The sequence below is a fragment of the Struthio camelus genome, chromosome 6, assembly GCF_040807025.1.
Source record: "Struthio camelus isolate bStrCam1 chromosome 6, bStrCam1.hap1, whole genome shotgun sequence".
In the NCBI taxonomy this organism is placed as follows: domain Eukaryota; kingdom Metazoa; phylum Chordata; class Aves; order Struthioniformes; family Struthionidae; genus Struthio; species Struthio camelus.
The window spans coordinates 5,903,481-5,924,963 of record NC_090947.1 but is presented as its reverse complement, the minus strand read 5'-3'; the positions used below and the strand labels follow the sequence as shown (position 1 = coordinate 5,924,963).

General features: G+C 45.2%; 2 long non-coding RNA genes across 2 annotated transcripts in view; both read right to left on the bottom strand.

Moving 5' to 3' along the window:
- LOC138067609 (uncharacterized) overlaps positions 1–13,791 on the bottom strand; it is a 43,356-nt gene extending 29,565 nt beyond the window's left edge. The window contains exons 1-6 of the long non-coding RNA XR_011141795.1: positions 11,424–13,791; positions 10,590–10,849; positions 8,735–8,878; positions 7,248–7,449; positions 5,320–5,462; positions 4,911–5,072 (exon numbers count right to left, since the gene is read on the bottom strand). This is a non-coding gene — a long non-coding RNA (uncharacterized lncRNA). The remainder of the gene's footprint in view (positions 1–4,910; positions 5,073–5,319; positions 5,463–7,247; positions 7,450–8,734; positions 8,879–10,589; positions 10,850–11,423) is intronic.
- A 112-nt stretch (positions 13,792–13,903) lies between these two features.
- Positions 13,904–16,994, bottom strand: LOC138067611 (uncharacterized). The gene is made up of 3 exons (XR_011141797.1): positions 16,551–16,994; positions 16,104–16,171; positions 13,904–14,078 (listed from the first exon to the last, which is right to left on the bottom strand). It is a non-coding gene; the product is annotated as an uncharacterized lncRNA (long non-coding RNA).
- Positions 16,995–21,483: the final 4,489 nt, after the last annotated feature.

Genomic DNA, 21,483 nt, shown 5'->3' with positions numbered 1-21,483 from the left:
GCCTCCATAGGAGAAGACTCAGGGCATCCTACAATAGATGCCTGACATGGGTGAGATCAACTGGCCTTAGAAGATGCCTCTCCCTCTCTCTCTCTACACTGCCTACAGGAGCCCTAAGGAGTGTCTTTAGACAATACACTGAAATTTTTGACAGCCATCCTTAAGAAAGATAGAGGCCAGCTGTTAAATGTCCCAGCCAGATTAGATAAAAGTTCTCCAATTTACACGCAAACTCATAGAGTTATTTATGACTCTATTATCTAATCTATCTTTCTGAGGTTAATGTGCCAGACAGACCAAGAGCTCTCTGGTACACTTTCTTTGAAGAACCTAACTTATCCCTGACACAGGAAAGCTGCAGTCACCAGAAGATGAGACAGAACTAGGCTAATTAGTAGACACTTGCCTCACATCAAGGGTGACGCATCTTTATGTGGTGCGGACCATTCTGGTTATACCAGGAAAGGCTAGATACACGTGAACACAGCATCTACGTTTGTGTAGCTAAATGCATTATTTATCTTCAAAGATCAATCCCATGCATTTTCATTTTGAGACAACAGCTCGAACAGAGATAGTTCTTACCCTACAAGAGACGTGCAGGTTAAAGAAGAAGGCAGTATTGTGCTAAGTAATGAGGAGAAAACCAGCCACACAGGGTACAGCGAATGCGTGGAAGGGGAAGGAAGAGAAGGACCTGCCGCGATCTAGATTTGAGTTCTTGCAGATCAGTAGGAGGTTGCCATTAAGGTCACTGAAGAGTAAATTCTCTCCCAACTTTAACTCTCTACTGCCAAAGACCATGTGAAATCTGCACAGCAGAAGTTAAGTGACTGGAAATTTAATAATTAGGAGTTGTCCGATATATTTATTAGAGCTTATCCATTTCTGTCACAATCTAATGAACAGATTATGCATTGGTTGGACATATAAATGGTAGCCATGGAAAAAAGTCCCACATGTCTCCGGTTTAAACTACATTTCACAGTTTTTATTGTGTCCTGATGTTATAACGATCACAACTAAACTGGGTAATCATTCATTAAGCATGAGGCTAATTCTATGTCCTGCTATAATAATTATAGTTTCCTGAAAATATAATGCGTACTACAAGTACAATAAGCACAAATTGAAATATTGCTTTTGGAAGGTTATTTATTACCACCTTCAGCTGTAAACATTTATAACCGAAGTTTATTGGTCCACAGTCTCTTCATATAAATATTTTATGTTCAGCCTCAGGGATCTGCATCTTCTCATTTAAATGTCTCAGCCTTGGTGTCTGCACCAGCAAAATATTCTCAGGAGATGATGTTTGTTGTCCCACATTATTGGGCCATCATGCTGTTAATGTAAGGCAGCGTTATGTTTGTTATACATTATCTATGCATAGATGCATGCAGCATATAAGGTAACAACAGGCTTGTTGCATTCCTCTGTTTTATAAGTTTGTCAGTGTATCACTTGTAGCATTCTCACATGCGACAGGGTAGCACACAGTCAGTCGCTACTGAGGCTTTTATGGAAATAATTCTGCTGAGAGACTTCTACTGAGTTGAGGAAAATGTCTGGGATAACTGGAGGAAAAAAAAAAAGTGTAAACATCAGAGAAGAGGGAAGGGTTCATTGAGAGGAGGTTAATGAGCAATGAATCTCTTTGTTTTCATTTCTATTCCCATGCCAATAGGCCAGAAAGGAATCAGCCAAAACGATGACACAGGGATTATTTAGATGACGGGAGACAAGTTTAAGACCTGATCTTGTATGTCACCTTTACATGAAGGGCTCAGAGCCAGCTAGACATGAGATGTTGAATGCATCTCATTCGTGAGATGACTAATGCAGAGAGTAATGTTTTTCAATAGCCTGCTCAGCGAAGGGAGATGCAGAGGGAGCAGCTGATGTGAGTACAAATCCCTACACAATAAAGAAATAAAGTCCAGTGCTGGAGCCTCAGGATCAGTAACAACGTTCAACTCTTGAGCAATATCAAGCAGGAAGAACAGCTTTTGGGCTAGAAATAGCTGGCAGCTTCAGCTGCTTAAGTAAATGGATGCTGCCCTGATGTACCAACAGTTCCCACCTGGAGCAGTTCACATTGCAGCATCAAGAGGGGAGGCATCTTCTGGTTGCCCATTCAGTCCCCACCACTAAATTACAATAAACTATTTGGGCTTTATGGCATCCATCCAGAGAAGCTAAAGGAACTGAGGAACGAAGGAGCTGAAGTAGGAACAGAAGTAATGTATGCGCTTTAATGATAAACTACCACTTCCATGGTGGAGGACTGGAAGAGGGCCAACTCCTTATCAGTCTTCTCAAAAGGAGCTAATAGTTCTCCCAGGCCCTCCCCACGCTACCAGGAAAAACAGCAGCAAAGATCCTGAAAGAAAGCTGCAGAGCCTCTTGATGAATATAATATGCGAAGGCTGAGCCAATATGAGCTTTGCAAGGGAAAAAAAAAATCATTCTGTCCTAAATAATAAGAAGTTACTGAAAGGAGAAACAAAGCAATGGTTGAAGAATAGTCAGGAGATACCACGCGGACTCTCAAAGGAATTTCCTCTTAAGTGCCCCAGAAGACTATTAACCCTTGGAGCATGACATACAAGTACATGCTTTCAGTATTCACTTTCAATTATCTGCACCGAGGGACTGCTGAGCATATTTGTCTCTGGATTCCTGGTTTTCATAAATGGATAAACACACGAGCGTGTGCCTCTCTGGCGCCTGCTCTCAGCTCTGTGCGTTCGGAGACTTTCAGCCTGATATTGCTTTCGCTGATACCAGTATAAATCAGGAATAAAACCAGAGTAAAAAGTACCTGAAAGATTACAATCAGGCCCCAAGCCCTGCAGATAAATCCCCCTTGCGATGAGAGGGCACTAAGTCCCCCCAGCCGCCGTGTTGTTTTTCTCCTCGTGTTTAATTTTGGAGCTTCTATCACACAACCCTTTATCACAGACTTTTTAACAGCCCTGGAGTACTCGGTGCTACATCACTTATAGTACGTAAGGGTTATTGATCTCTTCAGTTTATCCTTTTAAGTGGCTCCCATCGAGTGCCGGGAAGTCAACCAGTTTGAGCTGCGTAGCCCGCCTACAAAACTCAGGGCGAGACGACTGGGTCTGCGAGAAAAAGCAGGGCAGGTGCAGTGGTGGTGGTGCGGGTGTTCGTTTCCCCAAAGGGAACTACACTGCATGCAATACTGTTAACGTACTCTGCTTGCACCCCCTTTAAATTATTGTATAGCCATAATGAGCCCCTCTGAACATCACACATGTTTTAGAAGTAGTGGGCTAACTAGCAGGGTGTGCTGCAAATGCAACAGTACATAAAACAATAAGATGCTAAATATTAGCTGTATTTCAAAATCCAGGGGTACTTCTTCAGCCCTGCAGTAATTCTAACTTAAGAACCTTGATCTTTAATTCTTTAAGCTCTGCTGTGACTAGAATTCACTTCTGCTCTTTTTAGATGCTAACTATCGCTCACCTGTTTAATATGAGTCTACTCACATGAAGAGAGAGCATTGTCGGTACTGAGTGGGGAGGAATGTTTTTGTAATTTGTTTCAGAGGCCACTAAGTGCAACAATAATGCCAAATATGATGTTGCTTGTTCTAGGTCCAGCCAACACTAGAAACTTCTGCTTGTTTGCTATTGTCACTGATGCATGACTGCAAATTTTGTGGCAATTTTTGTGTTACCAAACCTTTCCTGGGCAGAGGCAATTTTCCTGGCGTAATTTGAGTCTGTATAAACTGCCTCTGCAAGAAGGGCTTCTGACAGAGTTTTAAGGGCAAGTCTTCAGATTAAGCCTTCCTAAAGTTTTCTGTTTGTAGCACAGCAGAGGTAGATAGAGAATAGAGCTGTGTTCTTCACTAAAAATCACAACTTCTGAATAGAAAGGAGAGAGAGAAGAGAAAAAGAAAAAGCTAATGAAAGAGAAAATTTGGCCTGTGGGATTGTTTTCCTTTGCTTTTACCATAAGTAGCAGGGATCAGGAGGAGCCTTTCTCCTCACTTGGATCCCCACCTGCCTCCAGCACAGCTGCTTCTTCAGCCATCAGAGATACCTGGCAGCAGAAGACTACAGCTCTGCCACGAAGAAATCCCAGGCAAACAACTCTAGAATCCTAACGTGACCTTGGCACTCTTTCTACAGACACATTTCCTATAAAGGACCTTCAATATTTCTGCTTCTTCCAGTAGCAAACGTATTTTTGCCCTAAGCTTAACGCAGGCTTCAGACTAGCCCTTCATTTTACATTGCCATAGGGACAAAGCACTGCTCAGATGAGCATTTACCAGAAGCCAGAACGGTGAGGTGGGGCTGGACAGCAAAAGATGTCCCCCGTTCATCAAAACACACATGCAATGTTATACAACTGTCACAACAGCGCTCAGACTAACGCTGCTAAAATATTCCCCCTCTGCTTTATGGATGACTACAAGGAGCTCCATGCTTTCAGGACGTGCTCTTGAACATCGCAGTTGAGCGGTCCTGTCATGCCGCTCCACTGTTACTGAGCGCAATCCATAAATCAAAATGTGAGGGTATTAAACAGGACTGAGATATGACTGCAGAGTGCCCAAGATCTGAGATCAATATTCATTTTACAAACCTCTCTAGAAGAGTTCCTTAATTAATTGTTGAAATTAAAGTCAAAATTGACCCCTCAATTTGTTCCTGTGACCCTTAAATCAATTTTCTTTTCTTTATAAATCATCATTTTGGGCCTGGCAAATAAAACAGCATACTATTTTTAATTATTTTCTCTGTAGATGCTGTGCCCGTTCACCAAAAACGTTCTGAACAAGTCACAGGGCACAAAGCCCCAACATCTCCCATTTTAATCTAAAACCGGGGAAATATTTTCCCTATTATAAGTCAACATGGACAGTTTACCCAATTAGGCTTGCAGAAGCCTCATCAGAAGTCCAAGCTGGTGCAGGCACTAACACTTCAATTTCCCAAGCTTTAAAGGCTCCATAGCTCATCCACCACCTTCTTCTTACAGCTTTTCCTAGATTCCCTTACGTCCGTTGCTTTGCTGGCACTTTCAAAGATCTGTTAAAAACAAAATTAGATAAAGCTGGGGTTTATCTTTAGCGGGAACAAGCTAATTACACTCACCTGGCATTTTATAGCCCGGCTCCTCTCCATTTTGCTGTCGGAGAGCAGGAACCCAGTGACCAGCTGGGGTTGCTTTCTCAGTGATTGTGCTCCATTTTGCAGACCCAGGACTGGATTAAGATGCACTATTTTCCTGGCCTTTGTAGTCCACTGTGGAAACTGCCTGAAAACTCCCACTTACAGAGAATAGGATCGGGTCGTAGCAGCAAGGGCGGCCTCCGTTGGTGTCAAAACGAGACTTCATTCCTGATCTTCAAAATCGCATGTGGTTGTATCACAGGCTGTCTCCTCATCTGTATATGGGGACAATGCATCTAAAAAAACCTGTAAAACCCAGGATAAAGGGCGTGTGAGCTAGACATAAAGCATTCTTCTGTGAGGAAGTTTAAGCTGGCAGAAAGATCAGAACAAATCGATCTCTCTTGGATTTTAGAAATATTAAACAGAATATACTTGTACTTCTTCACTATAATTAGAGGAGGTAGCAAGAAAATGCACAGATAACCCACTGAGTCAAATTTTCAAAGACCGTGGTGGCACAGACATGTAAACTCCGAAGGCATCTAGAGATAGCGGCATGCACAAACGAGTTACCTGATATTTGCCTAGGCACCAGGAAGATAGGCAGTGAAAATGTGCAGATATTATATCTGCATTTTTAACAGCACACTACTGTGCAATTTTTTAAACTGATAGCTCTGCACAGAATTCACAGATGAATACCATCTGCTATGGTGATTTATTGCCCTTGAATTTCTCAAGTTACTTTTTTTTTTTTTTAACTTTTCTCATCTTACCTTTTCTTTATATTTTCTCTCTACAAAAACATTTTCGATAGAAATGCGGTTGAGATTGGCATTTCCTTAACGTGCTGTTTTATCATAAGATAAACAGTGCTCTGTTACTAGACAGACCAGTGAACAACTGATATATGAGATCTATTTAGTATCTCTGCAATTCAAGAGGCCTTCTGGACATATATGCCGTTCTTTTTGCAATATTATAGGAGACACTCATAACAGGTCCCATGGAAAAATTAATATATGATGATGGCATTAAAGGATGCATTGTAATGCATATACATAAGGGGAAAAAAATGCATTGTGTAAGCAACCCTAACCTAACTTTTAGATGCCTGACCTGGAAAAACACAGTAATCTTTCATTGTAACTTTGTTTATGGTAGCTTTTATTGTGACCTTATTGTAACCTTCATAAATTTGATTTACACTTTATTTCCAACTTCTGTTTCAACACCTTCAGTGTATATGATCTGTATATGTCCCTACCGTTTCCAAGTCCTTTGTAATCCTTAATAGATCTAGTCCTTTGCTGCTGGACTGTCGTGGCCTTGCTCTTGTATACCAGTTAATGAGCGAAAGGAAAAAGGGTCAGGAGGGCCACGTGGCATGGCACAGTGATGGGAAGGCAAGCCTGCCTTTCCGAAAGGAAAAGGAGGACATTTATACCTATCCTTAGATTTTGGAAATTCAATATCACGATGGGATAAGTCGTGAAGCTATAAAAATTGAATCTATCAATTGCATGCCACACACCTCTGCCTTTTATAACTAAGGTACAGCTTCTGAAGGTGAATGAAGTCCCCACACAAGCCTACCTGTCATGGTAGTGTGGTTTAATCTATTATAGGAATAGGATCAAGAGCCTAAATTAGGACTGTCTTTATCAATGAGCCTATGCCTCCAAAAGACCGAAGTGCAGATATATGGTCTGCAAAAAGAAACGCAAGACAGTGACTCTGTCCTCCTGACTAGAACAAGCAAAAGGCAACCAAGAGCCTTTCCTTACACTATCGCTTGCCCTTTACTTTTCTTTCAAGAGTGGTGTCACACCATATAGCAGGGGACTGTTTCACTAGACATGTCGTTACTGATATCACAGAGAACGAAACCGTGTTTTGGCTTGAACCTTATTGAACTGCCTAGGATCCAGCCCCTAGGTATGCCTTGGACATAATGCACCGTAGCTTTAATGATGTGACAATTTTCTGTGCGTGCTCAGCAGACCCTGGAAGAACCTGATACTGTAAGCCTTAGCAGGAAGAGCATCAGACATATATACTGGGGAATGGTTCAAACCTGAGCCTCACCTGCACCAAGCAATTGTACGTGGTGAGTTTTAGCCGACATCAGGCGCTGCCGAGGAAACCGAATCCCCTGTCTGCCTGCTCACAGAAAGCAGCAGGAGTGAAACCGTCACGGGAAAAGCCCATAAAGCAACTCCGACTGAAATAGCCTCTTCCTTTCTTGTGTGTGGGAAGATCTGTGCGCTGCTCCTTTGAAAACAAAGGGCTTAAAAAAAAAAAAAAGTCTTACGTTGCCCCACTGACAAAAGCTGGAAGAGAGTTCAGAGTCTCTAGATAGAAGCCCGGGAGGGCTAAACGTGACAGATCTAATCCTGTTAAGTGTTTTACCATCCATCAACAGCTTTGGGGACTGTTGAAGAGGAAACCCCGGAGCCAGCAGAAAAGCTTTCAGCAAAGCTCCACTCGGCCTCCAGGTTTGTTGCCTCTTCCCAGGCAATCCATAGATGGCGGTAGGTTCCTGATCCACCAAAGCGAATGCTTGGAAGGGGTTGATGTTGCAGACACCAAAGAAAGGTGTGCAGGTTGGAGGCTCTGTGCCACCTGCCCTGAAGCTTCCTTAGTTTGGGTGGTCCCTGGGCTTCCTGGCTTGAGAGAGCACTGCTGAGGTCTGGAGCTACCTGAGCTCTGCTCTCCTACCACCAGGACTCTCACGAGGAACGGCCCTTCCACCAGAAGATTCTGCCTTTTGAGGATTTCCTAGGCGAGGTAGCACTGCTTATTACCTTTACATCAAGGCACAAAGGCACTGATAAATCAGGCCTACAGCCACCAAATGATTTTTTTTTTTTAAATCTGGATTAAAAGATGTATTTACTTAGTTTTAAACTACAGAGATCAATTAGCTAGATTTGTGATAATTTTAGGATGCAGGTGAGGAACCTTGAATATGTTTGGGTTTGGGTAAGAAACTCTACCAGGTTCACTAAAAGACATATTTTTCCCTTCGTATAAATAAATTTGCCCTAAACTGAGGTCTCGGGAGAGCGGTCTGAAGTCCCCTTAACCTGGGACGCTTGCATCTGTGCTCGAAACGCAAACCCCCACGAACAAACACAGGCGTAGCGAGGAGAAACCAGCTGACCACCAAGAGGAGAAGGCTTTTCCCATGACTGCGAGAGGGAGCTGTGGAAAGCACAGTCCTGCGGCTGCGAAGCCGCTGATGCACATGACTGCCCACCCCGCTCTGCTGCGTGACCTCAGATCCTTCCCCTGCCGTGGCCTCTGGTTTCCCCTTCCTTTTGACCTAGCTTCTCTACTTCGACTAAAAACCCATCCAGGCAAAGGCTGTTTCCTTCTCCAGAGCAAAGGCTGCCCCAGCTCCATGTCCTGCAGTAGCTTAATAATACAAACTCCTCGCTATCAAACGACTTCATTAACTTCATTCAACTTCATTAAGATTGGAAATTTTTCCTTGAATCTGGCACTTCTAAGCTTGAGAACTAAGATTTGTACATTATGTACGCTATATACACATATGTTTTTTTACTTACAGGAAAAGTATTTTCCTCCCTGTAAGACGCCTTACCGCTGTTTGCTTAGAGTCAGCCAAAGCCTTGTTTGAAATCCTGGAGAAGAGCTCCGGTAAAAATAAAGAGTTACAATAAAAGTCCTCTCTGTTGGGTTACAGCATACATCTGCAAAGAAGGAACAGGATGACGTTTTACAGATTTTTTTTTTTTTTAAGGATTGAGTAAAAGTGATCTGAGCAAAAGCAGTAATTCATAATGACACATTTTTAAGAAAAGATGGAAGGAATAGTTCTGTCTCTGTTGCTCTTTTTAATTCAAAGTATTAAAATGAAGAATAAACTCTTGAGATGAATTATTTGTAATTTTTCTCTTTTTATAGTTATCAGCATAGGCAAACAGATCACCACTTTTGCCCTGCTAGGAGGAAAAGCTTCCCTTGTTATTTAAATGTATTAGACTGAACAAAACCAGACTATAGATTGTTTGTCCTTTTACTAATATGAAAGTATAATTAAAAGTCATGTTAAAGTTGGAAGATCAAGAGAGTTTGTGGTAGATAACAAGCTAGGAACTGTCAAAACTGTCAGGCCATTAAGAAACAAAATAATTCACACCCTAGTAATTGCTTTTATGTTCATTTTCTTATAAATCCCAGAGACATGAGTCATTAGCCCGTACAAAAGAGCCTTGTTTATCAGCCTTGAATACGCCGTATTGCACTTTTACTTTCAGGGAGTGTTTGTCATAGGTATCGTCCTCTAAAGATGGAAAGAAAATGCAGGGGTGATTTTTTTTTCAGCCGCGTTCGGGCAGCGCGCAGACGGACGGCATCCCGGACGGACGGACGGACAGCATCCTTTCACGGAGCACCCCGCGGCTGGGGGCTTGCTGGATGCAGATTGCCCGCTCTCGCCCCATGAGCGGGTGCAGGGGTGCTCAGCCTCCCTCCCCTCCTCTCCTGCTCACCGGCCCGGAGACACGGCTTCTCCAGCTGCCTGCGGGGACGGGACGCCGTAGGCGGCTGCGCCACGGCGCTCTTGGGGCCCTCGCGGCCAGAAGTGCCAGCGAACCCCTGGCTGATGCTGTCCCGACCGCCTTCAGGGCGCCACCAACTTTCACCTTTACTAAACAGCATACTAAAGTCTTTTTCTTCCTGCCCCCGCCAAATGCTGCTATTTCTTTGCTCTTTTCAAACAGGGACCTGCCTGCAAAACTACAAAATCATGCAAGTAAAAATTCGGGAGTAATACCAAACTTCCCCCAAACTTTTGGACGTTTGCATCCTGGCTTCCTTAGAGCCGCTCTGGAGTCAGGTGTGGTCCGGAGCAGCTGCACTGATTTACGAAATTGTGCCAGTGTGGCTAAGAAGGAGTTGCACGGATTGACCAGAATGAGGACAGAAGCCATCTGCAAAGATTTGCTTTTTGCCTGAAACCAGTATTTTGGGTAGGAGTGGGAGGAAGCGGAGTGAGGGAATGCCTCTTAAATCAGATTATCGGCAATGTTTCTGACTTCCAGGTGTGTTCCTGTTGACTGTATTTGCTTAATAACGGAGAGCAGCATGCCTAAAATGAGAGGGCTGCTTTGAGGGTACAGAAACACATGAAACGCGTGGTAACGCCATCGTGACTTGTATATTGTTCAGCCACTAGATGCCTCTGTAAGCCATGTAGACTCCTGGGCACCGTGTGTTTTCTGGCAAGCAAAAGAGACAAAGCTGAGGCTCAAGCTAAGTAGAAGATGTATTTTTCCTTTACCAGGGTTTTTGACAGTGAGTGTCACCTTTTTAAAAAGCATTGCTCTGTTTTAACAGGGGACACGCGATGGGTGTGTAGAGGGACTTCCCAACCGACCAAAAAGCTTAATTGCACCTAACTTTTCCCCGCGCTGGTCTTTGAGATATTATCCAAGTGGAGGCACCTCTTCTTTTTCAGTAGCGAGCGTGCATGGTGCCAAAGAGGAGTATGGGGAGGTAAAGAGTGAAACAGAAGACGTTGGAAGGAAGAGACTGTAAGCCGTTATCCCCAGTGTTATAAAAGCCAACTAGTGCTGTACAAGGGCTCCAGATACCATTTCCTTACTGTGCGGCACTGAACATGTAGGGTCATCTCATTCCTCGGATGCTCTCGATGCTGCCTGTGCAGGGAGAACGGTGTTAGCAAAGCATTACTTTCACATAGAGGGTTCCCACCCTCCCGTTTATTTTACGCACCGTTAGCAATGTAACAAAGCACCTCCAGCTGCAACATTCACCTTCCCTCTGTAAGGCAGGATTGACTGCATACTCCAGAGGGAAAATTAAGCAAAAGGGAGCATAGCACCTCCATGCACAGGTATTCGTGCACCAAGGCGCTGCCACCTTTAGCAGCGAGGCACTCGGATTTTGCGAATCAGTGGCGTTAAGAGCCATGAGAAAGGTCACCCTGAAGGCTGTGGCACAGGACCTGTTACTTTTCCAAGCTTTGTCTTTTTTGTTGTTGTTGTGTTTTTTTTTTTTGCAATTCTTTTGAGGATCTCAATGTTCTTTGCAGAGATGAATGTACTGTGTTGCACCCTCCCTGGTGGGTGGGGTAGGCACCAGTGCCTCATACCGCACACAGTTGGGTTTCAATATGAATTGCAGCGACAAACCTGGCTGCACGTTTCTGATCACTTAGAGAAACTGAGATTTGGGGTTCGGATCTGAAGCGCGATCTGTATCAACACGCACCTTCTACAGATGAAGCAGCTGAGGCAGGAAGTGTCTTGTGACTAATTTTGACTCTCCTCGGTCTGTCCAAAACACTGCTGCCAGGGTCGTCTTTCATCAGTTACTTTAGCTTTTCTCACAGTCCCACACTTTGAGTCACTTTGTCAAAAAACTGCATGGCACCGCGTATCGTCTCCTTGATCTAAAGCCCCGGCCTCTTTCTCTGGCCTCTTCGTCTACTCCCCTCCATTGCTTGGCTGTGACGATACCTTTGTCTCTCTTTTTTAACGGCCTGGTTCTTTCCTCCATCCTGCCCTCAGCGCCTGTAAAACCCTTCCAGGAACTGCTCGCCCAGCCCCTTCGTTTGCTCTGCTCCGGCTGCTTCAAAGTTCAACTCCTGCAGCAGCACCATAAACCGCCCCCAGCTCTTACCCCCACAAAGATCTGTGCCTTCAACTAAAAGTAAATTATCTGTGGGCTTCTAAAAATAAACACACATGTGGGCGAAAGATTAAGGTGGGTTTGAGGCTATAACACATATCAGGAAGGGCGCAGGGAGGGACAGAGATCTCCCCAACTGCTTGCTGTGTCCAGACACTACCTGCGCTAGACAACTGTCCATCCATGGGCTTTAGTGACAAGGACAAGGACAGCACAAGTGTTGGCATTTGTCCACTGGCGGGTCTTAAAAAGTCTGAGTGAGAGCTCAGAAAAGAGCCATCCATGGCGTGGAGCCCTCCGTGACGGCGTGACGTTCGGGGCTGCCAGCGCAACCATTCCTTCTCGCCTCGCTCCCGCTCCTCCAAGAAAACCACCCAAAGCAGACTCGTAAATATTTGCTGAAGGGAGATCCTTCCTGATAACAGAGCTGGGCGGCTTTTCAGGGTGACCGCGAAGGCAGGATTAGGGTTGTCTGGGTAGGGTCGGAGGGATCGGCTCCGAGGGAGGCTGTTACCATGGGAAGCAGGAATCCGGCTCTACTGGTGTGTTGGGCTGCCGCTCCGCAAGCCCTTAATTGCGGCGGAGCTCCTCGTTTCAGAGGAGGGAGAGGGCAGATGCTCTCCCTAGCTGCGCTGAGTAGGTTCGCCTCCGGGATTAACCCTTTTGGGGAGGAAGGAGAAGGCTATGCCTCAGCCAGTGGTGTCACAACCCCTCTTTGCAGAGCCGTGTTATGTGGCAGGAGCGCCAGGCCCCGGAGATGCCACCTGGAAAGCGGAGATCCTTCAGGCTGCCCCGCATGTGAAGTCAGTGCTTTCAGGGCGAGGGCAGCCTCTTCCCACGCATTCATGCACTACCTTGCACAACACATGCCCTGAGGGATGATTTCCAGGGCACTCTCAGTACCAGTAAATAACCAGCAAGTTCTGGCGCTCCCCTTCCCTGCAGATCCACTATGTCCATGGCTTATACCGACGACTACCTCATAAAATGCGCTTGGACGAACAAATCACGATTATCGTTCTTTCTCCCGCCCTTGTTCTTTTTTAGACAAGGACTCATGCCCAGGCAGAAACTAAGCTCTTCCATCTTCACGACTCAGCGTGGCCCCCAGGCTCTGACTTTGAGCCGGGCCACCGGCTCCATGAACAACGTGGCTTTCATGGTCCCCGTTTCTGCAGGTGAGGAGCCGTCGGGGTGCCATGCTCCAGTTCTTTTCTAATCCACCTTTAATTACTGCATAAACACAAGAAGGAGAGCAGTGCACTGATTTCCATGGAATCAAGCAGCGGCTTATAACAAGCTGAACGTGATGTTTTCTGACTCCAGGAGGAACATTTTAATTGAAAAGCCTCCCGCTTTCCTCAGATGGGACTAACCTACCCACAGTTTTCAGTACTTTCAGCAGAGGTGCTAAAATTTACAAAATGTAGTTAATATACCTGCGAACCTCTAGTGCAGATGTAGTTAAATGGGTTAAAAATACTACTCCTTCATGGACACAAGGGCAAGCACATTTATATAACCTGTGGCAGCCACATTACACCACTTTTCCCATATTGATAAATTAAATCAGCACAAGCTGTGCGTATTGAGCAGCGCCTGATTTTGATGGCTGTAAGCACAACAAAATGCTCGACTCAAAACACTGCGCTACAGTCACTGGGGTTGTAAATCACTGTAGCACGAAAGTCAATGGCGTTAGATTGATTTTAATGAGCTGCACATCCGACTGAGTAATTCTGCAAATAAACTTTTCGTGTATCAAAATTAATTTCCAAATTTCAGGAAGCTGGACAAATATTATGAGCTCAAGAGATTTTTCTCAGAAACATCTTGAAAGTTTTTAATGCATTCGGTTGGACTGCTACAATCCCAGGTAGGCCAACGACAGTCAAAACTTTTTTCCTGTTACAGGAGCAGATCTCATTGAAAAGTGGAGAAAGAGACATCTCCCTACAGGAAGTGCTGAAATGCAATTTTCATTTTATCAGAATTTTCCACAGGAGAAAAATATGTTTCAGTGAAATATTTCAGCTAAGTGGCAAAATATCATGACTCAAAGTAATATCACCGCGCTTCAGTTTTTGTCCCTTAAGCCTTTTTCATATTTTCTACTGTAGTTTAAGGTTTTTCACTGGAATTCATAAGACCTTGAAAGCAAAAGATTTCTAGCTTGCCACATACAGTCTGTGTCAGCGCCTCTCCTAGAAGCTGCAGGCTGGAACAGAACTTGGCCTGTAGAGGAGAATGGAAGCATAAGGTACAAAAAAACCATAATTCCCATGAGACACGGCAACACCGTTTTTGCATAAAAATACCTTGGTTTTCAGCCAGAACAGCTTGGTTGTCAGTATTACAACATACAAATACCAAGATTTGGGGCAGAACGCAGACGTGCACATGAAAAAAAAAAGGTTGGTTTTAGTCAAAAACCTAATTTTGCACCAAAGGAAAAGAAAAGGTTGCATCAGAGATTTGACAAGCTGCAGCTCTGTGAAACCTCAGCCCCACTGCAACTTTGTTATTTACTACACTGGGGTCAGGATTCCTCCTTAAAGCTTTTAAACCCTGCACAGTATTCACTGAAAGTGCACCGCAAATATTATTTAAATCTCCCATTCACACTCTGCTTGTCAAGCAACAGCAACACCCCATTAAAACTATCTCATTACAACAGCCACAATTAGGAACAGCACATTTGCTCAGACTGGTCCAGAAATGGCCACGCAAGCCCCAAATTGGGCCCCAGAATTCAGTCTTTGGCCTGTGCTTACCTGTGTTATACACGCTCGCAATAGTAAACTGTGGGTATATGAGCTGCAACCATTTGCAGGTTTGCGTCCGCAGTAGAGATGTGCAAGCAAACTCCAGCCTGAGGTTGCTGTGCTTCAGTAAAGCCATTAAGGGGTGCTGAGAGCACAGCATTGCCCTTCAAAGCAGCCCAAAGCCCTGGGTTCAAACTTGCTTGGACCTGGGAGGTTAGGTGAGGGCAGCTCTGTCTGCAAAAACCCATGCAGATGTAATATAACCTGTTAGCTTGCTGGCACTTTATAATACCTGCAGATCTGACTTGGAAGACAACCCTTCCTTTGCTTAAGTGCAGCCTTGACTCAAGTAAGAATTAGTCAAAGCTCTCATATTATCGTTTTGAAATCGGCAAGCTGGTAAGAATATGGAGAGAAAGCAGAAGAGAGATCGTTCCCAGCCCGTGAGGAAACCCAGGTCTGCTTTTTTTGAAGCCACGTCACGTATTACAGCAACCTGTTTGTGGCCACCGGCTCCACCGCACAGCCTTGTCTCCTGATGCATCCACTCCTATGAAATTTTGGTCTGAAAGGGCCTAGGGTGCTCTGAACGCAGCAGCAAGTGTTACCGCGAAGGTTTATAGCAGTTTGGGCCATGCACCTACCAGAGTAGCTCAGTGATTTTTCTCAAGAACATCATCTTGTTTACAAAATTAAGACCGTATAGGAAATCTTATACACAAGCTGAGTAAAACGCTCATTTACTTTTGCATAGGTAAATACGCAAAGGATAGAGATTTGAAACCCAAGGATATACAGGCCCTACAATCCATTTTAAAACATGAAATGACCAAACACTATTTCCCATAAAACATAATCCACTTTGAACAACTCCCCGTGCAACCTTGTCTGTGGGATCTCGCTAAGGTAAGCCTAAAACTTCGGGTCTTTACCCAAACCGTGGTAGATCAGTACAAATTCACAAGTCAAGGCATAAGGTGTGCCCTTCTCATTCGAATTATTCCACTCAAGTGCTTCAAAAGAAGTTGAGGGCACACCTATTTTCATGAGTCACCAGAAGGAGAAGTAATTGCACATACGGCCTGTATTACACCAAGCTGAGCTCAAGTTGCATGTCCAAGATTTGGCCCTTGGACTCCACATCAGCACTTAGCTTCCAAACACTCAGGAAGAGCAGCATGACGTACTAGAGAAGAGATATTCATTACTGAGAAAGAGTGATAAGCACTCTCCAGCAGTTAAGGATGTGGCTGAGATGTTATTAAAGGACCGATCTGGCTTTCTTGCAGAAACTTTAAACAAAAAAAAAAGGCCATCCTACTTTCCTATTGTTGTACCGAAGTTTCACTGAAACACGTGTTCTCAAATGTTTAGGGAGATTGCTGCAAAGAGATATTCTGTGCTTTCCTACTTGCGCGCATGCATTTCGCAGTCACACACATACAGAACCAGCCAAAAATTCTCAATAATTTTTGATAAGCAAGCCGTTACCTACTGGTGGGTCAGACCTCTTCCTCGCCCTCGCTTCGCAAACACCTCTGCGGACAGTCACCGTCGTACAGGCTATAAACGAAAACAGGCGTTACACTACAGGGCAGACCATCCTTAAAACATGCTGCCCGAGAGCAAAACACCTTTCACCGGCTTTCTCACACGCTTCTGTGCGTTTTGTGGGCAACCGTCCAAGGTGAAGAGTACCAAGTCGTTTCAGAGCATTAAACCCGCAGTAACTTCGCAGGGGTGAGGAACTGTGTGTTCCCTGAAGCAGCGCGGGCTGCAAACGCGGGCTCCAAACAGCGCGGCAGCGCAGAGAACGGAGCCGACACCTATCCTTCAGCAAACCAGCTGCCTTGGAAGGCCACAGAGGACGGAGGCAACCGTGCTAGCTGCTCAAGAAACCAACGGTGGGTAGGGAGCATCTCTGTAACGAGTAATAACCTACCTTCTGCTACACCCGGGGTGACAGACTGCTTTGAAGCGTCGTTCGACTACCACTCCCAAGGAACCAGACCCAGACACGGATACGGACTGCGTGCGTCTTCCTCGGCCCTAGAAGGTGGCTCCGGTGGGCTTCGTCCCTTGCCTTTTCCCCAGAGAGGGGGCTTTCAAGGATAAACCGGATGCTACAGTGAGACAGGGTTCCCCTGCGTATTTCCATTCAGGAGCCACCGAGCCGGCGATTTCACAAGCCATAATTAGACATTTTTCTAACACCTAATCCGTTCGTGTGTCTGTTTTAATCGTCCCCATTGAGCGTGCAAGGGTAGATGACAGCAAAACAACGCTCTCCTTATTCGCTGCGGGCCGGACTCAGCAGGAGAGCAGCTTTCACCTGCTGAGACAGCGGTTTTCTGGGCTCAGAGAAGTGATGCAGCGGCAGCGGTTGCAAGCGAGCAAGCCGGGCTCTTTCCCTTGCCTCCCCTGCATGGGCAAGCCTGCATGCACACACACACACGCTCACTCACCCAGCTATTACTAGGTTACCATAGTGAGCAGAATTACCATTCTAACCACAGAAATTGGAAATGAGAACATTGCTGTGCAGTGGGAGTTTCTGGACATCAGCAGGCAACAAAAGCCTGGGTTTAAAAAAAAAAAAAAACCAAAAAAAGCAAATAAACAACTGAACTGTGCTAGTACCACACTGTCCCTCACGGCACAAGAACGAAGGCAGTGTTAAATGCTGCAGGAACTTGGGAAACCCCTCCTTTTCAGCAGGTTCTTGCCTTTATTTTTTTGTTGTTTTCCAGTGTGCCCAAGCTTACAAGCACGCTTTGTTGAGCTCAATCAGACTTTGCAGCGTTCATCTGGTGTCAGACTCTGCTCCTCTCTGTCTCTATCGCTCTTTCAACGCTTCAGACCACAGGTTAAGCATCAGCATCCAGGACCCCTGAGTTTCCAAACAATTTAAGCACATCCTTAAGTGCCGAGGTATTGCCACAGACTTTGATGGCACACGTTGCAGCGCCGGGATGGTTCAGGACTGCGAAAGGTAAATACAACTGACAATGTAATTGATGTGTTTTTTTTCCAAGTGGGTAAAGAGAGTTTTGTTTGTCCGGGTTTGAATGTCACATCGCTGGAGCTCATTTTATAGGTGCATTATCAAATTCCTTTCCTTCAGGTAAGAGGGTGCAACCAAATCGCAGCTAAGAGGATTAACGAAGATGTATGACACCGGAGTCTGAATCTAGTTCAGGTGGGAGCAAACAAAAAATAAGCATCTAATGACCAGATTTCCATAAAGGACTCACTATTTCCACTCTAGAAGCCAAAACCTGGTGCCAGATGCCATCAGTAGTCCATATGACTCACCGCTGTGGTGAAGCTGCAGAAGGAAGATGCTGGTTTGCTATGTTCTTGCTTGACAAATAGCAACCTTGCAAAACCAAGGAAAGGCAGGAAGAACTTGCCTGTCATTCAAGATCGCTTGACATGGGGATTAAGAGCTGGTGTCTGCAGTGGGGAACGTGCTGTTTTTCTTGGAGCATCAAATGGGAAGGATGGCCTGACTGGATGGGGTGACGGAATGGGGCCCAGGCGCCCCGTCCCACCTGCGGCCTGCTGTGTAACGCGGCTGAATCACTTCTTTTAGCCTTCCTCTGAAAACTGGGTCAAATTCTTCCATACCTCAATGGATGACATCTAATACTGACCACAGCGAGCCTTGGTACCATGGTGATGCGAGCTGTACAAAATACAGACAGAGCAGAAGAAGGATGCTAGGTAAATAGACAAGGGATTCGGTCCAAAGGGAAACACATTTATGGAAAATACTGAGAAAGGTCTGCGAAGAAGCAGCAAAACTGTCAACTGATATAAACCAGTGCTACTCCTGCGGTGGTTAGAGGCCTCTCGATGGATACTAGCAGACAATTTGACCCATGATTAGACAGCTATATGGGGAGGAGAAAAAAAAAGAAGAATGCCCGGGATTTTAAGAGGGTAAGCCCCTTGTCCCCTTGAGGCATTACCTTTGTGTATACAAAGGAGGCAGACTAGACAGAGGCACGTGGGATGGGCACTTGCGTTTACTGCAGCCTAAAAGGCTGTGGATGAGGAAGGAGATGTTAATTTACTCTGAGGCTAGCAGAGACCCACCCATGAAGTATCGGGTTGGTCTTCTAAGGGATTAACACATCCTCGCCCATTTGGGAATTCTCTGTGCTGTTTTTGTTGTCATCCAACAAAGGTGCGGCACTGCAGAGGTCACAGCAGGGGCGAGCAACGTGTTAGCTGCTCCACTTCCCCCAGGATGGAGCAACGCACAGTGACCAAACCAGGTGAGTCAGAAAAAGGAGAAAATGATAGGGAAGACTTTGCTGCAGCACAGGAACGTGTACCAGAGCTTCCCGATCAGCGCTCAGCCCATTTTAATCAGGCCTCATTCTTGACTTGGTGACCTTTAAGTTTAACAGGACTGGATTTTGATAGCTACTGAATTTTATACCTCTGCTTTGATTTCACTAGAATAAACAATGCAAGAAAGAGTGCAATCTCTTCTTCAAAGAACTAGTCTGTCCTATGGACTTGCCCGTGAGGGAGTTCCCCACTGTTCCTGCAGGGCTTGGAAGTGGGTGCTGCTCTTTCCAAGAAGAGCCGAGGTGAGGAAACAGCTTTCTCCTCCACTAGCAATACTGAGGAGTAAAAAGAGTCATTCCTGAACACAAAAACATGAAAAAAAGGCAAGTTTGTGTTGCCTTCTACAGTCAACCTCCTGCCCACAAAATGTGAAGGTGGGTTACTATGATGGCAGGGCCAAACTCTTCTCAGTAATGGCAGATAGGGGCAATGCCCACATACAGTGGCTTGTGAGGTTCAGATTGGTCTTTAGGAGAAAATTCTGCACCAGGAGGACAGCACAGCCGTGGAACAGGTTCGCAGAGAGCTGCTGGGATCTCCATCCACGGTGGTCACTGAGCCATGGCTGAGCTGATCTGGTGTCGGTGACAGTCCTGCTCTACGCCAGAGGTTGGACTAGAAAGCTCCAGTGGTCAATTCCCACAAACATTTTTATGAGACCTTCAGGGGAGGAACAAAGTAGAGGTCAGAGGAGTAAAAAATAAGGTGTTCAGATACCTAGCCATTATTCTATTTTGACCACCTACAAGCAGCCTGCCTAGGTGGCGTTCAGTGAAAGAGGTCTCACCAGGAAAGAGTGGGAACAACGAGCTTCAAAGGACAAGATGACAATCCAGTCTCCACTGCTCTGCTGCTTCCGTATATATTCCAGATAATGCTGCTTTTGTTACTTACATAAGATGCTCTTATGTTGAGGTCACCAAAAAGGCCACCCTTGAAGCCTTCACATGACAGGAAAAGAATGGTTTCCAATATTAAAAAACTAATACATGTAGCAGCTAGTGACTGGGCACATGCTGAGGATGCCACTGGAAAGGACTGTGGGCTTTTTAAGGGCACATCAAATTGATTTGGATCTGTTAAAACCTAATGCCTGGAGCTCCATCTGCGGCTCTAGTATCCCTGCGAGAGGAGTAAAGGGAAGAACAAACACAAGCAGAGAACAGGATTTTCCTTGCCTTATCCCCATCAAGTATGTTTGTTCAAACAAGGCGGGTGGAGCCAAGGCCACGCATGGGTGATATTAAAAGGAATTAATGTATGTGCCTGAATACTTCACGCCAGCACATTTGCTCAAGTATATTTCCTTGCTGTGCAAAAAACAATGGAATCCGTGCAGGTTACACAAGAAAAACACCTTATTTCGTCTGAAAGATTTTGCTCACAGTCAAGGCCTTTCTTTGGCCTTCATAATTTAGCCTTTTTATTCCTGGTTGCTAGTTTACTCTTTCCTGCCTTCCGTATCCCAAACAGCGGATTTACCTTCCTTGTGTCACATGACACCTCTTTAAATAGATGGCATGGTGTGGGGATCACTGCTCTGCGCCAGCGCTAGAAGATGCCATCCTAGTCCCAGCCTGACTTTTCAGCCCTTCCTTTTCAGCTCCTTCCCCATGAGGAGTGGGAACAGGTGCTCTACCTCACCCCCTTCCAATCCGTTCTTCCACCACTTTCATAGGTTCAATCTAGTAAATGAGTTGCGGTGTTAGATACCTTTTCACAGTGCTGATACAATTCATTTCAGCAGGATTTAAAGTAATTCTGTGAGAATTCAGCCATGTACAAAACCGCCTTGGCATCCCTTTGCTGCCTATGAAGGAGGTCTTTGGACCACAGCAAACGCCTGAAACATCACCTGGTTCACCTGGAACCAAGCTGATTTCAGGCTGAAAACACGTTCAATAACCCACCACAGCAAACAGCACCTACCAGACATGGTACTTACAATAAAGAGTAGATGGCTCCAGGGTCCCCAGACTGCAGCACTGTTAGACAGAGGACCCAAGGCTATTTAGGACTTTTCAGGGCACTGAAGCCAAACCATGCCAATTAGACTTTAGGTTAAAGGGCTGTCACACAGAATTGAGGCAGACGCAGATCTGCTTAACCTAGAATGACTCTCCTGAAATAGTTTGCTGGGAAGTGGGTGACATTTGGCCATCAGGAGTCAGAAAACACTGCCTCACCGTAGCCCAAGAATACTTGAGCATTTGCATGCACCGCCAAGACATGTCTTCCCCACTGCTGAGCAACCTTCCTCCAACCAATAACACCACACAAAGCTTCACAGTAAGATGCACAGTGAGATATCAGAAAACCAGGATTAGAGTGGATGAAGAGTTTGGAAACACGTCCTCAGTGAGTAAACACTCTTTTCCTTAAAACAAAACCAAACCTAAAACAACAACAAAACAATTTATTCACACTCTCAGGAAGAGGCTAATTAAAGTTTTCTTTAAAATACTAGCAGACATGAGTGTGGGCTGTAACAGGAACATACTGTGAAGTGACAG